We start from the raw sequence: 22,928 nt of genomic DNA, 5'->3' as shown, positions 1-22,928 counted from the left end.
TTTGAAGAAATAAAGAACACGGATAAATGTGACTTGTGAGTGAATATGGAAGATAATAGTTTTGTCTCTAGTCTCAGTTAAGAGATTCATGCAGGCTTGGAAGTGGGTAAAGGACTGGCTCTGCAATCCCAAGGACCTGAGTTCAAATCTCCAGAACTCATGTGAACGTGGCTTAGTAACATTCAGCTGTAGTCAATGCTCCTGTGGAGAGGAGGGCGAGACAGGCGAATCCATGAAGCTCACACGTCGGCTACCCTGGCAAATATAACAGAAGAACAGCAAGGAGACCCCGTCTCCAACAAGGTGGCAAGTTACCCTCTGACCCAAACATGTATTCTTTGGCATGTACACCCTCTCAAAGAAGAATGTGCACAAACACATATCATAAATACACCCTCACATAACATTCCCCTATAAAATATAAGAAAAATAGTGCTTCAAGTAATATCTATGAAATCATGTGTACTGACTAATGTATAATTAATTATAAAACATAATTTGTATACTATAAATAGTATATAAAAAGGTAATTTGTATAAAATATTAATAGAGAAGAGGTGGAAGGGAGCTATGAAAAAACAAAAGTTTTATACTATTAAAATAGTTGGTGTTAATCTGTAATATATATTGTCATAAGGTGATATGATAATTTTAATCAGAAGGAGTTAAAATTGTTCCTTAAATAACAAAATTGCATATTAACAGAAGTGACCAAGGAATTAGACAGCTGACTGTTAAATATTTCACATAAAATCAGATGATAATTACAATTACTGAAGTAACAGCTCTAAACACCAAGAAAATGGCAGGCATAAGTCTTAACTTATCTGAAACTTATTCGTTATAAATCAACTAAATATTCCAGTTGAAAGCAGGTATTGGGGACAAATTGTTCAGTGGTTAAAGGGGGCCTGAGTCCAATCCTGGAACCTTGTACAGGTATAAAGGTTAAAGGGATAACCAACTTCACAGAGTTGCCCTCTGACCCCCACACATGAGCAGTGGCAGGCATGGGCACACACACACACACACACACACACGCACACACGCACACACACACATCACGAGTACATACAGAATGATAATTAGCAAGTAATTCTTTTAAAGGAAGATACTGGAACAATAAGTTAGGATGTATCATATTTCTATACATTGTGCATTAGAGATTCAGAATCTATGTGCTGTGCATGCTGGATTCAGAACACAAACTGATAAAAAGTAAGATGTAAAAAGATATGTAACACACCAGTGACCTAAAAAGGCTGGGATGACAGCACTTGTATTAGCATAGTGTATAGTAGGCACAGTGGGCTTTAAGGGACAAAGGTTTTAACTTGAGATTATATATATATATGTTATACGTGTGTGTGTGTGTGTAGTAACGATAACCGCTTCATTCTATGATGATGAAACAACTATAAAACGTGAATCTAACCTCGGAGTCCTGAGATACATGAAGCAGAAACTGACAGAACTGAAAAGAGAAACAGAAAATTCAGTGGTTGCAGTTGTTGACTTCAGTACTCCGTTGTCGCTAACAATGAAATAGAGGATGTAAATAAATAAATAAATAAATAAATAAATAAGATATCAAGACCTGGCAGGCATGCCCAGAACTACACAAATTCTATATCATAAAATAAGTTTTAAGAAACTGAAATTATAACTGTATCTTATCAAACCACAAAATAAATGAAATTGAAAATCTGAAACAGAGGGAAATTAAAATATAATGGAAAAGAAGGGATTCCTTCTAAAAAAAATCATTGTGTTAAAGAAAAACAAAGCTTGGTAAACATCCATATACAAATTGATAAGTTAACTTAAAGACATTATAGGAAAATAATGGTGTATAAAATTATTATGCTGTTGATTGCTTGATGGCACCACTTTTTACCATTTTCCTAGGTATGGAAGATTTTAGCTTGTTAAAATTAATCTATGCATACTCATTATGAAAGGCTGCAGATCCATAGGCCATTGATTCACTTACTGATTAACTCGCAGGTACTTGTATTAGAATAGATTATTGCTGTTAAGACTGTCTTGCCTGTGTACTTGCTAAACGAGTTGTAGATTAATATGGAGATTAATAGACTTTACTCTCTCACTGACACCCCAAAACTCCTGATTCAAATTTAAGTGTGAGAAGAAAGTTATTTGTGTAACTGAATGTAGGAATTTGGCTGTCTTTGGGGAAATGGAGCCTTCCTCTCAGTTATCACACAGTCCATGTTTATTCATGGGAGTTTTGTTTTCTCTTTTAATGCTGTCGAGACAGTTGTTAAGTTGCTTTAAGGATAATGAATGAAGAGCTGGAGGGCTTTTTTTTTAATTGCAAATACTGGATTTGATTAGTGTTGTCCATGTTGATCCCATATATAATTAGAAAAGCTTACCTAGGTCTTCAGAGTGCGGATCAATATTGGTTGGTTGAGCCAATCCATTATCATCTACTTTAATATCCATGATTGTTGACAGGAAGACAAAGAATATATCTTGAGATACACAAATATGTTGCTAAAAGCAATATTCATGCCATCCGATAGTGCTTCTTTCTTATCAGAATTTCAAGCTTGGCGATTAGATATTTGTTTAAAAATGAAAAAATAGCCACCAAGGAAGAATGTTGTATGAGCTCATAATAATTTTTTGTTTGTTTCTTTTGTTTTTCTCTGATGAAACACATGGTTAGTAAAAATCAGCAATTACACTTGGGCTCAGAAGAAACAGTGAATGCTCCTTCATCCCGGCAGCTTCTTTGGTTTTGTTTTTCATGCTTTTCAGTATATTCCAATGTATATATGTTTGTTATATGTTTTCTAAACTAGATTTTTGCACTGGAATTTCATGTATCTTGGGCTGCCTTGAAGTCCCTACGCAGCTGAGGTTGATCTTGAGTTTCTCATCGTTCTGCCTCCATCTGCCAGGTGTTGGAATTGCAGGCAGGCACCACCGTGCCCAGTAGGGCACTGAACCCCAGGTTGCAGACCAAGCACACCGTCCACTGGGCTACAGCCATGGCGCTCACGTAGAAACAACACATGTATGTTAATGTGCACATAACTTTTGTGTAACATAGCTCTTTAAAACATGAATTAGAAGAATAACATTGCTTACACTTTGAAAATTACCTTAATGTTTGAGTTAATATACGACAGCTTGATTCTCACATTACCTTCTTTATTCCATCTGCAGTAATAAATGGGCTAGTGTATTTTAAGGCCTATCTGAGACAGTTAAATATACTAGTCAATATTAAAACCAGATTAAGGGGTAATTTTCAAAAGGATAGCTGTATTGTGTAATTTGACCCAAAAGTAATAGTTCTTCTCAAAATCTTTTTGTAATCTTCTACATTAAAATCTACTTGTCTGTTTTACTCTTTGAACACCATGCCCTGACTATTTGAGAATACACAGTTGCACCAAAGATACACAGATTTGCCAAATGCCCATTTCACAGATTGCCTACATCAATGGTGACGTTCCTCTCGTTAGGAGAGTATGGGTGCCGTGAAAATGCCACGGCAGCCAATGTCATCCTCAGAATTTACACCCTTCACTTCAAATCTCGAATTTTATTCCTAGCAATAAATACTCTTACTTTCCCTGCTGTGACAGGTACATTTGGCACATTTTTCTTAATGTCTGCCAAATATTTGTGTTTGATTAATCAATATTTCAAATTTAAAATCAGTTTTCTATTTTGCTGTTGGGAGCAAGTTTGGCTGGCAGCTTAGAAGCTGCAGATGTCCCTTTTTTGAAGACAGACAAGGCCACACACATGATAGGCTTGATGCTTAGGGCCAGTCTCATTACATGAAGCAATACATAATTATTTTGTGAGAATGAATCCAAACTGCCTTGTCATGGCCGTTAGTAGGTGAGCATGCTGTAACTTTCTTTGTGATATGAGCTATGGCTCTGAGAAATACAAGGACTGCTAGTCCAGGGTGGCACTCTGCCCGGTCTCTTGTGAGGCACCAGTAGGTTTCTATACCACTGCTCGCTCATCTTCAGGGACATAGCTAGCTGACCCATGAAAAGTGGTGAAAACGACACCTCAGTGTCATCAGAGTCACTCAGTGCCAAGCTGTCTGTCACTTGGAACATTCCTTAGTGATATTCACAATGGCGCCACCCAGTTGTAGCCAGACAGAAGAGTAGAATATATGGGCATTAGTAACATCTTTGGAGATTTTTGAGCCTCTGATAATCTTATTTAGTTAAAAGGACAGGTGTTTCAGTCTCGAGAGAAAAGGCTTTAATCTTGAGTAACCATGGAAAATAGTTCAGAGAAAGTCATGCTCAGCATCTTGTCCATCTTTCTCAATGACAGGAAAATGGAGCCAGATAGTAAAGTGATCAGAATCACACATCTGAGTTAACCTGAGTTATGTAAGGAAAATGAACAAAAATTATCATTCGTGTCAAGTCCAAAGAGACCAGTGTATAACTTGTATATTCCAAAGCCTATTTTTCATAACCAGCTTCATGTCTAAATGATGGATATTATGATGGCGCAGTTAAGAAATGTTAGATATTTCATATTTGTTTTTATTGACAGGTAAAAGTTATAATTATTATTTATAACATATATGCAGAATGTGATGAGATGATGTAATATACACATTACTTCAATTACTATTTTGTGATGTAAACACTAATATTGACTCTTAGTTTTCAAGAGTTCAATTTGGTTATTACATAAAGCTAAGGATCTATTAAATGTAGTCCTAGCTACCATGATATTTTGTTTCCTCTGACCAGTATCTTTCCAACCTCTTCTCTACCCCAAGCCTATGGTGGCAAATGTCCTACTGTTTATTCTTAAGAATGAATCTGCTTTAGAGTCCACATGCAAATGAGATCAGCAGGTGCTTCTCTTGCTGTGTCTGACTGACTTCCTGTAACGTAATATGGATCCATGCTGTGGCCAATGACAGGACTCCATTTGAAGGCGAGTTAGTTTAGCTTTGTATGTTACCACTATATTTCTTCACCAGTTAACCAATGGAAGGGCACCGTGTTCCAGTAAACACAGAGGAGTAGAAGTCCCTTAGGTTTATTGTTTGCTCCGTTTGTCGTTAGTGGTGGGATTGATGGAGTTCAAGTGGAAATATCTTAGTTTTTATGACTTGGTCTTTTACATAGCTGCGTACAGAGCACTGAGGCAGTAAACAGATACACATGTCACATAAATGCTATAGAAACACTGAGAAGAAAACCCATGAGTCCTTTCAGACACTATCTTCACTTTTGCTTTCTCATTGCTTATACTGGTAGAATGCTGAGCAACATGTTTGATGTAATTAATTTGAAATGATGTCACACTAGGCACAATCACTGGAATGTTTAAGATGTGCACTTCCAAATCCATTCCTATTTTCTTGATATTTCACTTATTTAATGGAGGTAGTACAAACACTAAAGATATTCACAATTCTAAGAGACAAGGTGAAAATATTTTACAAAATTCTTCCAAAATGTCAATTATTTTGGATAGAGTTCAGTTATTTTCCAAGAAGCCTTATTAGCGGAACTCATATTTTATTGACATATATAGCTGATATATACATTTCTTCAGTTGGTATATATGTATATATATACATATATATATATATATGTAGAGAGAGAGAGAGAGAGAGAGAGAGAGATAGTTGTGATAGATAGATATGATTTATCTGTTGTATCCTTATAACACTTGGCAGAGAAAATTTGCTTAATAAAACTGTTGATTAACTAAAATTTGCCTCAAATTTTCTTGATGTTTGGATTTATGAATTGTATTTCCTCTTTAGTAGAAGACTTCTCCAAAAGACTGCCCACCAGAATTGAGATTTTCAAAACATTATTGCTAAAAGTCCTTTCTTAGGCTTAAGCTCCTCAAAATTTTAAATTTATTTCATTTCAATTAAAGCTTGAAGAGAAAAACAAGCCACTGGGAAGATATTGGCTCTAAATGATTTGCTTCTGTGGGTGGAGTGGTTGTGGCTGTCTTAATGGCATTCATTATCCTGATTAAAAGCAGCGATGCATTGCTCTGGGCTCATTTTCCAAACAAGTGTTTTGTCAGTAATGCAGGGCAGTTGGCATTTGATGTTTTATGTCACAAGGAACATATTGATGGGTTACTTTGATTCTTCTGAGTCAACTGATAAGACCTTGAAAGGAAGAGATCAAACAAAAGAACAAATTATTGCCTACAACTGGACCATTTATTCCAGACCCACACAGTAAGAAAAGAATTGGATAGTTTTTATTGCCTTCAGCTGTGCTATGAGTCTTTGAACACAAAAAGGACCAAAGTAATTGTGCAATCTCATTATGTACAGCGTCTCAGAAACAAGGCGCCTCTGCTGAGACGTCTGCATTCACTGTGAAAATGTCATTGCCTGTGTTTCTGGTACTGTGTTGAGACTCCCGCCATTTGAGGGCTTGTGGAGGTCTATGTGAAGAAAGTCTAGAATTTCAGAGAAGTTGCTACTGTAGGGTTTGTAGCAAGTATATGATTTATGTGTCTTTAATTCATATACACACATAGAATGCCCATTGAATATATATGAATGCATGTGTGCATATATAAAAACTATCTAAACTTCAAAATTTTATGTTTCCTTATCAAGAAAAATCCAAAGATTTATATCATTTGGCTATTCTAGGTCTTTGGAAAGAATGAGAAGTGGGTGTTTATATGTTTTAAGAGGCAATTTTCTAGGCAATTGAGCAAGTAGTTAAAAATACTTTGTTTTCATTTCCTTCCCTGAGAAAGTCCTAACATCTAAGGCTTTAAAAGCGCAAAGAAGAAACTACACTAGCATCTGAATTGCATGCTCCAGTTAAAGCTGGTTGGATAGTATGTGACATCAGTGCTTGAGATGTGAGGATGACAACTGGAATTACCTCCTACTGCTTGGCCCCTTTGGTTGCCTGGCAACTATGTTAGTTGCTCTATGATTGTTGCCGTTCTTGTAGCTTATTAAATATCATGATTGTGTTGAAAAGATTTTGATTTTGTAGAAAGGGGCAAAGCCCACAAAAGAAGTAGACCAAGGGTCCTGAGCCTTGGTGTTGATGACGCTTGGGATAGGTATTTCCTTGTTGTGAGGTACTTCTGCGTGCATGTGGATGTCCAGTCATGGCCCTCATCGCTGCCTTGCTCGCCGACATTGCCACAGCAACTACAAATATTTTAGGTATTACCATGTGTCCCCTGGAAGGGAAGGGAAAATCAGTCTTACTGAGGACAACTGTTAGAGACTGATTGCCCAGCAAGTGATAAGGGTTGTTCTTCATCTCTTCATCCTCATTGGTTATCAGAGGGTCTCATGTTGAACTGGATGTCAATAAGTGCTTCAGACATAAAAATAGGAGTGGGACTCCAGCAACAAGAGATACTCTCTGAGCTCTCCAGGAACCTCTGTAGGAGTGAAAGAAGGATGAAACAGAAACCATGTATTGTTTATTTATTACCTTTTGTCTGCCGTCAATTGCCATGGATTGGGAGGACAGGCAGAGAATCATAGGGTTCTGCATTGTTTTACTAAAAGGATCAAAGTCCAGAAAAATGTCTGAATGCTCCATGATGTAAAACGGCCAAGTTCACGTGGAATGAGAGGATTTTCTTGAGAATGACATATTCTTGGAGCATGTTCACTGTTCAGCGCTTTAAATCATATTTTCAAAAATAAAAAGTGGGCTATGAACTTATATAACATTCTACGTGTGTATATATTTTATACACACGTATGTATAAATACAGCATGGCTGTAAGGGTGGTCTGAGGTGCCATCATCAATGTTCTTCATGATGACGGCTTTGCGTCCCGAGTAGCGTCCAGCCAGGATGAGCACCACTTTCCCGGGTTTCATGAACTTGCCCATTTCGACAGCGAGCAGCCAGTTCCCAGCAGAAAGGAAAGGAGCTGGTTAAGACTTTATTTATTTATTTATTTATTTATTTATTTATATGTATTTATTTATTATGTATACAGTATTCTCAGTGCTCAGGGCACCAGACCTCATTACAGATGGTTGTGAGCCACCATGTGGTTGCTGGAAATTGAACTCAGGACCTTTGGAAGAGCAGGCAGTGCTCTTAACCACTGAGCCATCTCTCCAGCCCGGTTAAGACTTTTTTAAAAGATAAAATGTGCTATATAGTTTATATAGAATTTATCTGAGAACCCATAGGCTAATAAATAAAAACAACTCAGTTTCAGGTATGGACTGCCTTCCTTCAAGTTGTGGGTCAGTGGGGTCTCATAAGCAGTAGAGGTCATTACCACTGTTCCTGGTTACCCTGCTGCTGAAGACATCTATTGGCGGTCTTAGGACATGGAGAATTGAAGCTGGTGCTGACCTGGATACTTTGTTCCTCTTGGTTAGTTTTCACAGTGCTGGAAGGGGCTGTGCACACTATTGGGGGATAAGAGTAATCAACAGTTTAACCCAATTGTGAACCCTGCGAGCTACAATAATAACTCACCTGGCAAGATCTACCGAATGGTGCAATAGTGTCACAAGTGTTATGGGAGTATTCAACTGCTTTCTTGCGACTTAAGGCCCATTCCACATGACAGCTCATGCCTGAGTCAAGAACCCGAGTCTCTAAGATTGTGTCTTCTACTCTCTTTCACAAGCATAGTATCATATTGCCCACTAAATACTTAATTTTTATATTCATAGATTAGTGTGCTCTCCACTTCCCTTTTCTTCTTTAATAAATGATTATTAATATAGACACTCAGAGCTGGTGAAGGTGCAGGGAATAAGAGACTGTAGTGTGTTAAGCCCTAAACGAGACATCTCTATTATATCTCCTCCCTACAAAGCTCAGTGTTGTCAGGGTTTTCTGCCCCGCCCGGTTCCCACAATTGTTAAGTTTCAAAGAAATCACACAGAGGTCTACATTAGTTATAAAATGATTGGCCCATTAGCTCAGGCTTCTTATTAACTCTTACAAGTTATATTAGCTCATTATTCTTATCTGTGTTAGCCATATGGCTCAGTACCTTTTTCAGCGAGGCAGTCACATCTTGCTTCTTTTGTGGCGGGGCCAAGCTTTCCTCTTCCCAGAATTCTCCTGTTCTCATTGACCTGCCTCTGCTTTCTGTCTGGTTGTTCTGCCTATACTTCCTGCCTGGCTACTGACCAATCAGCGTTTATTTAAAATACAATTGACAGAATATAGACAATTCTCCCACAGCAGCTCAGGGATCATCTTATCATAGAAGGGAGATGAGATTTTAGGAGCCAGAGACTGGAAGACTGGAAGACTCAGATGCACAACAGTCTTTTGTGGAGATGGTAGGAACATTGGTCACGTGAATGCATAGTGACTGTAATTTTATTCACAAGACATGGATGAAATCAAGCCAGCCAGAATTCCAGCATGGATACGGGATGCTCTCATTAAGTCTCATCCCCAGCTGACGAGCTACAGCAATTGATGGCATCTAGGGAAGGAAATTATCTTCAGGGATATGGTACCCGGCAGGTACCCATGCTGTGGTGGGTGGTCCTACACTCCTGCAAACACTGGCAGCACTACTGAACTTGGAGCATTAAGGTGGGGGAGTAGTGGGGGTAGATGGGGGCAGGATTCGAGAGGAAGGGGTGGAGTGTGTTTAACCAAAGCCTATTATATGCATGTATGAAATACTCAAAACAGTGCCTTTTAAAAGAGAAACAAGATAGTACATTGTAACAGAAACTCTTTAAAGAAAGAGTCAGTGGGACTAGGGTTATTTCTGTAATACATTTAGGGTAAGTATTAATGTATCTCTAATTATAAGTCTGACTTTTAAAAACATGTTTGTAAAATATTCTTCCTCTGAAGTGTTTTATTCTTGCTGTTGCCCAAAATACTGACTTCAGCCAATTTTTCTTCCTCTTCTTTAGATAGTTCCTCTTCAAATGAGTCTTCAAAAGTTGTGGGTAATTCTTGACTGCATTTTCTCACATGCTAATTTTAGCACATTGAAAGTAAAATAAAATAATAGCCAGTAGTATATTTATCCTTAACCATCATTATAAAATTTGATTTCTCATTGAAGTCCCACAGCATTCCGTGACCAGGGTTAGGTGGTGTTCCATTCATTTATTCATGATCAGTATTCATATAGGGAATACTAAGTGTGAAATTACGATGAGGTGTGTGTGCAAGGGAAAAGAGATGTGTCTGCTGAGTTAAAAGTCACTACTGAAGAGATCACTCACTGACATTAGACATAAAAATGAAAAAAAACATAAGAATGAATATAATTATAAGAAATTATCCAAGAACAAAAATGACGCTAACCAAAGTGATTCAAGAAGATTTGACCAAAGGAACCCAAGCATCCTCTTTGTGCGGTGAAGTGTCAAGAAACTTAATTTTCAGGAACTTCAACAGTGGGTTCAGCAACACCCTCAACAAGACTGCAGCAAAGGTTTTATGTAATTTACCAGACAAATTTGTGGTTTTACGTAGAAGTGTAAAGGCTTGGACAGAGAAATGATGTTTAGGAGAAATAGCAAAACAGAAGTCTGGCTTATCAGATGCCCAGGCTTCTTTAAATGCCGTGATACAATTGAGCTCTACAGGGGTGGCTATAGAATCACCTTGCAACAGACCTCAGGTGTGCTTCCAGAAAGGTGTAACTGCTAAGGGATGCCCACTGGATCAGGGCCTTCTCAGGAGCTAGGATTCCACACCGAATGCAGAGAGAGACCCAGGGAGCTCCAGGACTCACCTGTCTCACCAGCCAATTCACGTACCTGGTGCCACGGTTTCCTCGTCGTGATGGGGGGAACTATCAAATGACGAGACGGAACAAACCTTCTTTTCTTACCCTCTGTTTTTAGGCATTTTGTTACAGCATGAGAAAAGGAACACGACAGGATATGGTATACAGCAAAACTGACCATGGGAGGACCCGGAAGGAATGGCCTTCCTGATCACTGAGAAAACCATGAGTTATCTAATAAAGTGCCGACAGGAAAACACTAAAATTGTATCCTTGCTTCTTAAAACACAATCCATGCTCAGCCTTAAAGCAAGGGGCAAGGGCTTGGCTTAATATCCAGACTTTGTTGACTCCCCATTCCTTATTCCTTGGGAGGAGTGGAGGGGAGGTGGACTAGGATGGGGAGGCAAAGCAGAGCTGGATGTGTGGGGAAAAAATCAAAAAAGAAAGAAAAGAAAAAACAAAAAAACAAAACCACCACCTAAAAGTAGTTCTAGGTAGATTAAGGGCTTAAGCTAAAAATACAAAAGAGGGAACATCTTTAATATAGCGGAGACAAGTTTAAGGGGGATTAGTTGTACGTGTGTGAGTATTTGATTGCATGCACATATGTAGATTATGTGCCTACCTAGTGCCGTGTAGGGCAGAGGGCCAGTAGATCTCTTAGAACTGAAGTTGCGCACTGCTGTGAACTGCCATGTGGGTGCTGGGATGGAATGAGTCCTCTAGAAAACAGCAAGTGCTTTAAACTGTTGAGCCAGCCCTCTGTTCCCGAGACAACCTTCTAAACAAAACATTTTAAAGTAGCAGTGTCAAATAAAGTGATGAATAACTGTAAATAAAAATTATCAATTGACAAAGGCATTTAAGATATCAAATATATCTACACATAAACATGTGCATGTGTTTATGTATGTGTTTCATTAGGAAAGAGAAGAGGAATAGTAGATGTGTTGAAAGAAGTAGCCAAAATAATGACTAGGAAACGCTAGGCAAATCTACTGTGATACACAGTTCCCCACCTGCCTCCTAGAGACAGGTGCATGCTGTTCAGCCCTGAGGTCTGGTGTAGCTGGGCACGCCAGGCGTTTGATGATAGCGAGGAGGTGCAAAGCCGTGACCTTGGGATAAAGCCTTCACATAGGTTCACAGACTAGTTATCATTTGATGACCAGCCACTTCACAGGAAGGCACGTTCTCTACAGATAACTTTATGTCTTTTCTTGTTATAGCGGTAACAAACAAGAAGTGTGTGAAAAGATGTTTGTTCAGTATGAAATATAAACAATTTGTGGTACTTTTATTTCATGGAAAATTATATATCTCTGATGATGAATTGGGGCTATAGATTGGTATGGATAAATTTTCAGAAATGTGTACATTTCTGTTTCTATAATGTTGGAAATGTGCAAGACTGCTATGCATTCTTGGAAGTTATAAACACGGGACATGGAGAAGGACATGCTTCAGAAACATAAACTGTTCCACAAACTGGAGGGAGTAGGGTCAAAATCTTGCTTTTGTTTGTTATTTTTGGTAGTGGCCCAGCTCTTTAATTGCTCAGATTGGAAGTGTGAAGGTCATCTTCACACTTTTTATGTATCATATGTATGATGTATAATAATGAAGGTATCATCTTCCCTTCACACTCAAAGTTCACCAGTCAGAGACTCTCCTTGTCTCTGCCCTTAGCAGATGCTCTGTGTGACTGGAAGGATGACTTAGTTTAAGGGTGCTTGCTGTTGCAAGCATGAGAGCCCAAAACCGAGCACCCAGTACTCGCACCACACCTGAAACACCAGCCACAGCACACACACAGACACACACTCACTCACAAACACAACAAAAACCTTTAAAATGTACACAGCCAGGTTCCTAGTACTCCTGTTATTAACAGAACAATGCCACTTTTTTTCACTTGGGTTTGAAATAACCTCTTTGCGGGTTCTAGGTTTCTATTCAGCAACACCCTTCACATCCCTATTCTCAAGCAGGGGCTATATAATCCTGTACAAAAATCAGTCATGATGCCACTGTGCTCAGAGTCCAGAATCGTGTCCCAGTTTTCATGAGCAAACACCAGAGACCACAATGTCTCCCAAGACACTGTGCTGTGGGCCCTGTGCCGTGACCCACCCTATCTCAGCAACTGCCCCTTCGCCTGGATGGCTTCTGTTCCACTAGCCTTTGCAATACTTTGTGACCTTACACCAGTGCTCCTAGGAGACACTCCTCACCTTGCCTTTTCTATCAGCCTTATTCTGATGATAGAGTTTAACCTTCATTTTTTTTTCTCAGAAGTCATCTTCTCATGGAACCTAGCCATGGCCACATTATTTAAAACTACAGAATATCATTCCATGTTTCCCTTTGCATGTAGTACTTTCTATTTTCTAACATGCATGTTGTTCTGCCATGGGTGTGCTCTTTATTGTCTGCCTTGCACCTTTCTAGAGATGTCCCAGGATGTTTGTTAGTCATTCACCATGTCTTGTGCCTTGAAGAGCATAGCCATATTCTCACAGAAATACATGTTGAATAAGTAAGTGGATTCCCACGTTGTTCATTATGTGTTCCCTCTATTTTAATGCAACAATTTAGAGAAAGACATACGGCTAGGAAAGAAGTCACAGCCCACTGGGAGACTCCAAAGGTCCCTGCAGCCCTGCTGAATTATTACAGGATTTCACAGGGGTGTTAATGCTTGACTCCATTGTCTAGCTTTATGAGACTGGAGATGGAAATTACTGCTAGGCCAGTGGAGTGGGCATCCCACAGCAAAGGATGACTGGGCAGTTGCACCCTGTGACTGGTGAAATGTGTATTCAGTTACATAAAATTATTTTAAGAATTCACCTTTGTGCTCAGAATCTTTGCCTGAATAATAAAAAGGTAAGTTTATGTTTTTTCACAATTCGCTGACATTTTGAAAAGTTATTGAGTGGATTGCATTGTGAAAATCATGAAGAATTTAGTGGAGGAAGTAGTCCCTGGGAAGAAGTTAAATAATATAAATAGCTCACAGTGCGACAGAGGTCTTCATTGTGCTGTTTCCACAGCAGCACCAATAATTCAAAACAAGGAAGTGGCATCTCGTGTAATAAAACACAGGCTTTCCCCTGGAATGGCTGTGGTCTTCAGGGTCACATGTTTATCTACATACATCTCAGTTTAGGCATGTCCTTCATGCAACGTGGTAAGAGAAAAGTGTGTAAAACTCTGTAGGATGTACTTATTTCTTTAGCCCCTTCCTCCAATTGATTTTAAAATATTAGGAATTTTCCATGCTGCAATAAAAGCCCAGGGACACTGTGAATATGTGCACATGAAAAGATAATCTTGTATGCATCTCATATCAGTTTGATAAAGTCACTTTGAGATGAAGAGATGTTTAGTCATTCGAGAAAGAAAATTCTTTTTTTTTTTTTTTTCCCCTATTGAGCCCTTAATGGCACAGCAGAGCCGTCTCTGGAGTGGCAGTGGGGACTCTGCAAACGACACTAAGAAGCAGGGATGGGGAAGTTTAGGGTCCTTTAACATCCCTCTTTTGTCATTTTAAAAATAAACTTGAAATATATTGAGCTTGAGAGTTGGCATGTGCAGGAATTCAATCCGCCCTTCTGGGAAACACAATAAATCTCCACGTGAGTCGCTCTACTTCTTCTTTACCAATATGTTTTCAAATGACCCAAACTTTTTAATGCAATACTCTGGATACAGCACTGTCAACAGAATCATTCTGTTTAGTTACTTCAACTCACTGCCTAATTTTAAATCACCAGCTTTTCTCTGTTCTTAGTAAAGAGTAGATGCCTTAATAGTTCTGATTATTATAGAGCAGCAGTGGATGAAACAGTGAGCAAAGATTTTTTTTTGTCTGAGTTTGTTCCAGTGACATTAGGATAAGGGTGATATAAAAAGTTGATCAAAATTTGCATAGCCAGCACACACACACACACACACACACGCACGCACGCACGCACACACACACACACACACGCGCGCGCGCGCACACACACACACGCGCGCACACACGGATTCTCACATTTGCTTATTTAACAGAAATAGTTCCTAGAAGCATGTTTCACAAGGGTTAACTCCTGGGCTTCGTATAACTTGGTCAAATATTGTTTCATGAGATCATTTTAGAGCCTGCAGTTCTGGGTCTCACTTATCTCCTACATATCCTATTAAAAGGGGAATTCTGAGTGTTGAAAGGGGAATTCTTAGAGATTGAAGGAAATAATGCAGATAACCCTTGAAAATCATTGAAAGTTAAAAATTGGATTAAAAGGGAAGTGAGAATGAAGCTACTCATTCAGCACGCATTTGTGAAGGAAGTACCCCTGCCAGTTACACTTCCTGGCACTTAAATAAAGCATTCAAGAAGACAGGGCAGCACTCAGAAGCATGAGCAGTGAGCATTTAGAGGAAGGTTTGGATAACAGACACTATGGTGAGGACTTCTCTGCGGGTCTGTTGTCTTCATCAGGCAGAACCCACCCAAGAGCACAGCCCCATTCCCTCTTTCATTCAATGTCTCTTTCCCATTTCTCCAGTCAGGATTGCCCATCGCAGGCTGTTCTGTGCTGTTCCTGTGTCTACCTTCTGGGTTCTGTGCTTTTGAGGTGGGCGGACCCAAGGAACCAAGTGACAGGACAATTATTCTGACACAGGCAGGCAATGAAACATGTTCTTGCATGTGGTGGATTTTCTGTGTGACAGCTTGGTTTTATTTGGTAATACTGGTCACCTAAACAGATCTGACTTCTGCTCATAAATTTTCTCAAGGAGAGAAGATTACCGCATGGTCTCTGCAGCCATTGGAGACTGAGTTTGTTTTCTGAGCTTGCTTTAAGAGAGAGTGATGACCAATGGGTTCCACGACTCCCAGGCTTCAAGTGATCAAGCCAAGGACCTTGCAAAGAGTTTCAGAAAAGCAGTTCTTTAATTGCTTCTCTGTTTGAAGTATTTCAGAGAATAATAGCTGAGATTTGACTCCAGAGCTTTGGTGTAGAACAGGAATTCTTCTGGCTGAACTGTACAGTTGAGGTTCAATTACCTTAACTCCTCGTGAACCATATTCTAAGCACCTGCCTTTGTAAGCGTTGTCTTGCGCAGAAGTCTGTATTTTTAGCCTTTAAGCAGAGCTTAAGCACTGTATTTAGACAGCTGACTTGAAGACTAAAATTTGCTCAGTGAGCATAACAAACGTTCAGAAAATAACATTTCAAGGTTAGTGTTAGTGTCCCGAATAAAAATGCCTTTTCTTCTTTCTCTCCCTATTGAATGTAACATAAATAATGTGCCCTGACTGGCTTTCAAGATCCAACATCAGAGAATAACAGTGAACTTGGAGAGGAAAGAGGGAGTAATTAAAAATTGAAGGGGCCTCTGCCGAACAATTGTTTGCCTGAAACTAAGTATACGTTTTTATTCCTGATTCAATAGGATTATGGATCTTAGAAGGATTTTAAAAACCATGTAGTAATGCTCTTTAGAAAGGGGTCCAGAATGAGCTCATAGCTACCATAAAAAATATTTAAAGAAACACATACATTCTCACAGAAGACCACACATTCTTGTACATTATGCATGCCTGAACACACACACACACAGTCACAAGGTGTATTTAATATAACGAGAACACTATTTAAATACTGTTGGTTATTAATTATTATAATTGAATTTATCAGTGTTTGACCATTTACAATATACTATTTATAGTGCAAAGGCTCATTATATAACCAGTCTTATTTAGTGAATTTCTCTATATAAAGCCCTATTTTGTAAATGAAAGAAAATAAGACATTTCGCTAACATTCCTGACTCTATTTTTAGAGGGTAGTAGATCATTTTAGGTAGAGTCCTGTGGTATCCTGAACAATCCAGCATCAAGAAATTAGAAACGGTCTGGAAAGCCCACTTTCCCAGAAAGACAAGAAAGAATGTCACTGCGCGAGTTACACTCTCGGGTCCAGTTAGAATTCTTGCCACTGGTCAAGTGGCCTATGATTAGCATGGCCTTCAGTTACATAAGTACTGCATCTGTGTTTGTGACTGCATAGCGAGATATTGGAGGTGGGCATCATGTCCCGTGTATGAAGCCAGCACTTAGAAGGCGAGGCATGAGGGTAGCCAGGTGAGGTCAATTTGAGTTTCATAGGGAGTCTCTGTATTTAAACAAAACAAAGCATCACACTGACAACAAGAAAAAGTAAAGAAGACAGAGTAAACCAGGGAGGTGTGGGTGTTGTTACCTGTGACTTATGAGGTGTTGAAGTCACCAGGAGACAAGTTTCCCTGCTGTCCTTGTGTGGGGTGTTGTATTATTGAACATTATTGTTGCATATCATGTGTATAATTAAAACTTTCCATTTAGAGGTGAATAATTAGGAAGTATGCCATCTAAAAATAGACTAAATATGCTGTCTAAAAATAAACACAGGCCTGTGCATGCACATAAAATTTGGCTTTCATTACGTACTGACACACATAACAAACTCAGACTTGTTTGGTTCCTTGGCTTCAGACCTCGCGCCTTGATTTTAATTCACAGAACAGGGGCTCAGTTGGACATTCGTTCTGTGTGATCCCTGGTTCTTACCAGCTCTGGTTTAATCTCCCTGATTCACACCAGGGCCACAGGGCAGGAGGTCTGTTTGTTCCCACCCTTGTTGCATAAGTTCTGCTTCGAAGACCATCATGGATGAACTCTCTGGATTCCAGAAGAAATAACTTTGTAGCATTAGACACTGCCCGTGTGGTCAGCATGAATGATAATCAGTGCTGGTCCTCTGTTTGCCAGGAATGAAGTCCATTTTTAAGGATGTTGTGATAAACAAATGAAGATTTTCAGGTTTCTCATAAGATCTGTTGGTAAATTTTTCTCCTTCATTTAATTTAAATACAATACTTGTTCTTATTATTGTTCCCTGTGAATTTTCCCCACTAATTTGTAGTACATTATATGTGATCTTTAGCATTTCATTGTTCCAGGTACTAGGACACAGTTGTAACCATATGAGTAGAAGACAGTTGTCTCCATAAGAGCATGAGGTCATCAGCACAAAGTCATCAGGCTTTGTTTTTATCAAGGAGAGAAGTAGAAACCAACAAAATGAAAGTTAAAATCAATAAAATCCCAGTGTCCAAAAGATAGACCCTTCACACCCCAAGCTGTCTTTTTGGTTGTCTCTTCTAAAATATGTGTGTGTTGAGGGAGTTGGAGTGTGGAATTTATGCTCTGAGATGCGGATAGTGCTACACATGGACTTTTGTGTCCTTTCCCATCCTTAGCATAGCACTGCGAACAAACTCCATCGTTTGAATCTTTCAGTGCTGCAGTGGGCAGAGGCCAGTGTTCATTGCATAGCAACAACATTATGTAGTTTATCATCAGGTCTACATGCAACACAGGCACTACGTGCAGGTGTCCAGTGACACTCTGAGCTGACAGTGGGATGGCTTCAACTGCTTCAGTCACTTGCTGCATCTTTTTATCTGTTTTCTTTAGAAGTTTTTCCTAGAAATAGTCCCCTTCAAAGAGTAAGAATGCTTTCATAGATTTCATTTAGCTCTTCAATTTTACTTCTAGAAAACGTGAACCATTCGCGCTCCCATTGGCTGTGTCTTTCACACCATGTCTGTTATCAGCGTGTTAGCATTAGTTGAGAGGTAAAAGTGAAAATCTTACAGAATTGTCGTATATGGATTGCCATTAGAGTCGAGTGTTGTGTGCTATTCTCATGGGGTGTGCACACATGCTTAGTGTACAGTCATGCACACACATGTGCACATGCAGTAACTAGAGATTTTTAATTTTGAATACATATCAGTTAGCAAACTCTTGACTCAGAATAATCACCTCAATAATATTTTCAGTCAAATGCCTAAACATTTGAGTTGCCTTCCTAAGGAAGACATACAGTAGGATACTTGTGCTTCTGAGACTTTCAGGTCTACTTTTGTGCAGGGCAACCGGTAATTTTGTTGTTTACTCTGAGTTCCCTAAGAGTATTGAATTCCCAACTTGGAAACCAGCAAATAATCTGTCTTGAAAGTCAGACTTGAAAGATATAACTGAAAGATTTAGTTCATAAACTGTATAGTCTTCTGATCCTGCGGAATTGAAATGAATAAACTTGAAAACACATTTAAAGATCTGAGCAACAATCACCAAATAACTTAAGACAAGCATGGGGCAGTTTTCTTTGGAAATCAGCATGGCACATGACTCTGCTCCCTGAGATGCCTCACAAAGCGCGATTCCAAGTTATGCCATTGTTCCACACAATTGCTTTAGCTTTCTAAGTAGGCACATTTCCAAATTGGAAAAAAAATCAATAGTCATTATAGAATTTGAAGTGCCTACTGATTATGTATTTTAGATGTCTTTGTTACATGCAAATTTTACAGATGTAAGCTTTTCATATGATGTCATGTTTGGTACCTGTGATGATTAGTTTTGCCACCTTTCCAATTAAAATTTTAATTCTGCAGAAAGGCTTGTAATGGAAATAAAATGTGGTTGAAGGTTTTGTAGAGGGAAGGGTAAGACTGGTTTATAAGAGAGGCAAGCCTTCTGTGGCATTTTTTAAGCTTTAAAGGAAGTTAATAAGCCAATTTAATTGAATTCAAACATGACTCAGCTTATAATATTGAATTAGTAAATAGGAAAAAAGCAATTAAATTGCCAGAGCATCCTCTAACTTCATCATCATCACTATAATACTTATTATTGTTACCATTATTATTAGGTCATAGGAAATTTTATTTTTTAGTTGTTTTAATGCTCTTGTTTTAAAATCAACGCACAATTATTTCAATGTTGTCTGTGTAATTACCCTTAGATCCGTCATGTGTAGGCATTGGGTATCTGGTAAAGTAGATAAGTAATGAACTATGCAGCGTAAGCAATGGATGTGTTTCCTTTGACATGAGCCCCTTATTGCCCAGGAGCTTCACTGGTCTTTCACCTGTGGTTGAAACAGAGTAGATGACTATTTGAGAGGAATATTGTTTATCCATTTACCTGTGGTCCTTTAGAAATGTTTGCAAAGACATGTTCATAGCTTCCTTCTCTTTAATTCTTAACTCAAAAATGTGCTTTGCTGCTTAATTCTTAATCAAAACCTTAGGGATTAATTCTTAAAATTTAGAGTATACTGAAGGATGAAAAGAAGATGGGAAATGGTATATGAATGGAGATACCTGTAAACACAATGGTTGGTACTCTGGAGTCCTTTTAAAATTATAATTTTTATATAATTGTTTTAACACGATAAGATAACAGTCTGTGGTCATCTGCTTGATAAGAGGAGTATGTGGACATCTGCTTGCATAGGCAGATGTCTTTTATATTCTCTCTCTCTCTCTCTGTGCACACACACGTGTTTGTATGCATGCAGAGTCACATCTTTGCATCTGTGTGGATGGCAGAGCTCAACCTTAGGTGTTGTTCCTCAGGTGCTAGTCATCTTGGTTTTGCAACATTTTCTTAGTAGCTTGGGACCTGCCAAATTGTTTAGGCTAGCTGGCCAGGAGCCCAGGGCTCTGCCTGTCACAGTATCCTTGGTGCTAGGTCTATAAACCTGTGCCAGTGTTCCCAATTTCATTTTTATTTTTCAGATGTGGCTTCTGTGGATCAAACTCAGGTCCCTAAGCTTACACATGGCTTTCTCCCCAGTCTTATTATTACCCATCTTAGTACTGAAAATATTTTTTGATTCAAGAGCAATGTCTAGGTTAGAGATTATACAAGTCTAAAGACAAACTTTTGTTTGTTTGTTTTGAGACAGGGTTTCTCTGTAGCTTTGGGGCCTGTCTTGGAACTCACTCTGTAGACCAGGCTGGCCCTGAACTCACAGAGATCCACCTGCCTCTGTCTCCCAAGTGCTGAGATTAAAGGCGTGCACCACCACCGCCCTGCTCAAACTTTTTGTATCGTAGAGAATGCCTCAGTCTGCTGAGAAAAACATCTGCCGTGCAACACAGGGGTTTGCTTTCTACTGAAAGGGAAGAAATCCTTTGCTGCTGCAACCCACTGTCCCCTGTCTCCTCGTAGGGGAGGTTTTGATGGCTGGCACACATGCCCTTCATCATCCTCTGCCTGTCCCGGTCTCCTCCAGTCCTCATCATCTTGCCAGTTCCCAGGTTTAGAATGTTTGAAGAGAGAGTGAATTTCCTAGGCTAACCAGGACAGTGGCAATCACATTATTCCAGGTGCCAGCCCTGTTTTCTTGTTTTAAGGTTTCCTATGGATTCCGCACAAATGTGACAGCCGTATCACTGGCCCCACTGTTGATGGTTGTGCTTGAGTAATCAGCAGATCATAGCTTTAACCGTGTGCTTGTCACGTTCTAGTTCCATATGTAAGGAAAGAGAGCCAAGACTTCTTCACAGTCTTCAGGATAAGCAACAATTCTCAGATCCTGTTATGAAAAATATTCATGTTTACTTTTATAGTCCATAGGATTTACTTATTTATATGTTCATGGGTGTTTTTTCTGCGTGTATATCTGTGTAACACGCTCATGTCTTGTGCCTACAGAGGCCAGAGGAGGGCAACAGGTCCCCTGGGAACTGGAGTTAGAGACTATTGTGAGCGGCCCTATGAGTGCTAGGAACTGAACAGGTCCTCTGGCAGAGCAGCCAGAGCTCTTATCTGCTGAGCCACGTCCCAGCCCCTGTATAGTCTGAGGTTTGTCTTGAATGTGCTGTGGCCTTCTATTCACCTTATTTTCCTTATATTTTATCATGAACCCATAACTCCATTTATTGCTTCTTATTTGAATACTGCTGCTGTTTTCTACCATCTAAGCAATGTCGGAACCTCCCATCTGTTTAGTTCTTCACATTTTTGCAGGCGCTGACTTCTTTTTACTTCAGCTAACGCATTGGTGGTAGCTCAAGGGCCTGAAAAATTCTTCAGGTGCAACTACTCATTCCTCAGAGCATTCTCATGTTTCGGAATTACACTATGTGGCTTGTGATGGCATAATCCATGGGTTTCATTTCAGGTGCATGAAGAGGCTTCTCAAAACACTTAGTTCTAATGTAGAGCTTTTAAAAAAGCTTACAGCTGGTTCTAGGTGGGCATCAAGGGCAGTCCTAAGCCCTAGCGAGGCCTTCAGTCTCCTAGAAAGATGAAATAAATTTATAACTCGACAGAGAGGATTCTAAGATTTCAACCAGAGATGAAGAAGCATTGTGGGACAAGCTTCCAGAAGGCTGTGATGTCCTGCAGGCCCCGATAGTCTGAGGAGGTCGCAAACAACGGGAAAGAAGGGAGCATATGAGGGAGGAGTGCACATGACCCTTATTGTGAGTTTCTTTCCACCTCAAACCATGACAAGATTAGATGGGGGGCTGAGGTGGGGTTCTACAGTTGTTGCTTCTCAGAAGACAAGATACGTGCTTACATTTCACGTACGCTCACGTCAGAGAGTCCATTTTACTTGGCATAAGTAGGAAACAGGCTTATGTTATGGGAAATGAATCTCCTTGCCACTTATTTCTTCCGCTTGCTGATTTGGTTAGTAACACTGAGTTGGGGAATAGTAGGAAGGGTGATGGGCAGGGCTCCTGTCCTCAGTCACGCCGTGAGCTGACTTTAACTGGTTCTTGACGCTGTCATTTCATCTGGGTACCGTCTGTCAGAACTCCTTTGAGGGGTGCATTCGTGGTCCGTCTCTGACAAGGGTTAATGAGTCTTCCGGATGATTTGGTTTTTCAACGTTCTCTTTTTCTAATTCCGTAATCCTCAGAGATGGCGGGGAATATACTTCAAAGTGAGTACTGCAGGTTTAGTTCAAACAGCAGCTACTTAAGTAGCTCAGGAAACTGCCTGTCCGCGGCTCTGGGGTGACAGTGCTGCAGATTTGTCGCAGTCTTTCCGAGTTGGGTGGAAGCAAAGCATTTTATTACAGAAAATATGTCCTGGGTCTGTATTTTCTCCTCATTCCTTACGGAGTTTTGATTCGGGGACAAAGTCCCTGTCCCTCCAGAGTGCTTCATTTTCCCTTATCCAGAGCACACATTTTCGACTCTGTCCTGTCTGGTTATTACTAGACTCCGGAGGAAGAGTGGTTTGAGCCAGGGCCCCACGTTGTGGAAGTTTCTATATCCGGTAAACTGGCTCCATTCCAGGGCAGAATAATTTATCAACGAATGAGACACCAGCCACTTCCCACTCG

General features: G+C 39.6%; 1 protein-coding gene across 7 annotated transcripts in view; it reads left to right on the top strand.

The window, feature by feature from the left end:
• The window catches only part of Hdac9 (histone deacetylase 9), a 511,434-nt gene that overhangs the window by 166,581 nt on the left and 321,925 nt on the right, over positions 1 to 22,928 (top strand). The window lies entirely within an intron of this gene.

The sequence above is a fragment of the Alexandromys fortis genome, unplaced genomic scaffold (genome assembly GCF_014885135.2).
Source record: "Alexandromys fortis isolate MF-2015 unplaced genomic scaffold, M_Fortis_MF-2015_v1.1 scaffold_101, whole genome shotgun sequence".
Lineage (NCBI taxonomy): Eukaryota > Metazoa > Chordata > Mammalia > Rodentia > Cricetidae > Alexandromys > Alexandromys fortis.
Note: the sequence above shows the minus strand (reverse complement) of the source record. Positions and strands in the feature narration are given on the sequence as shown.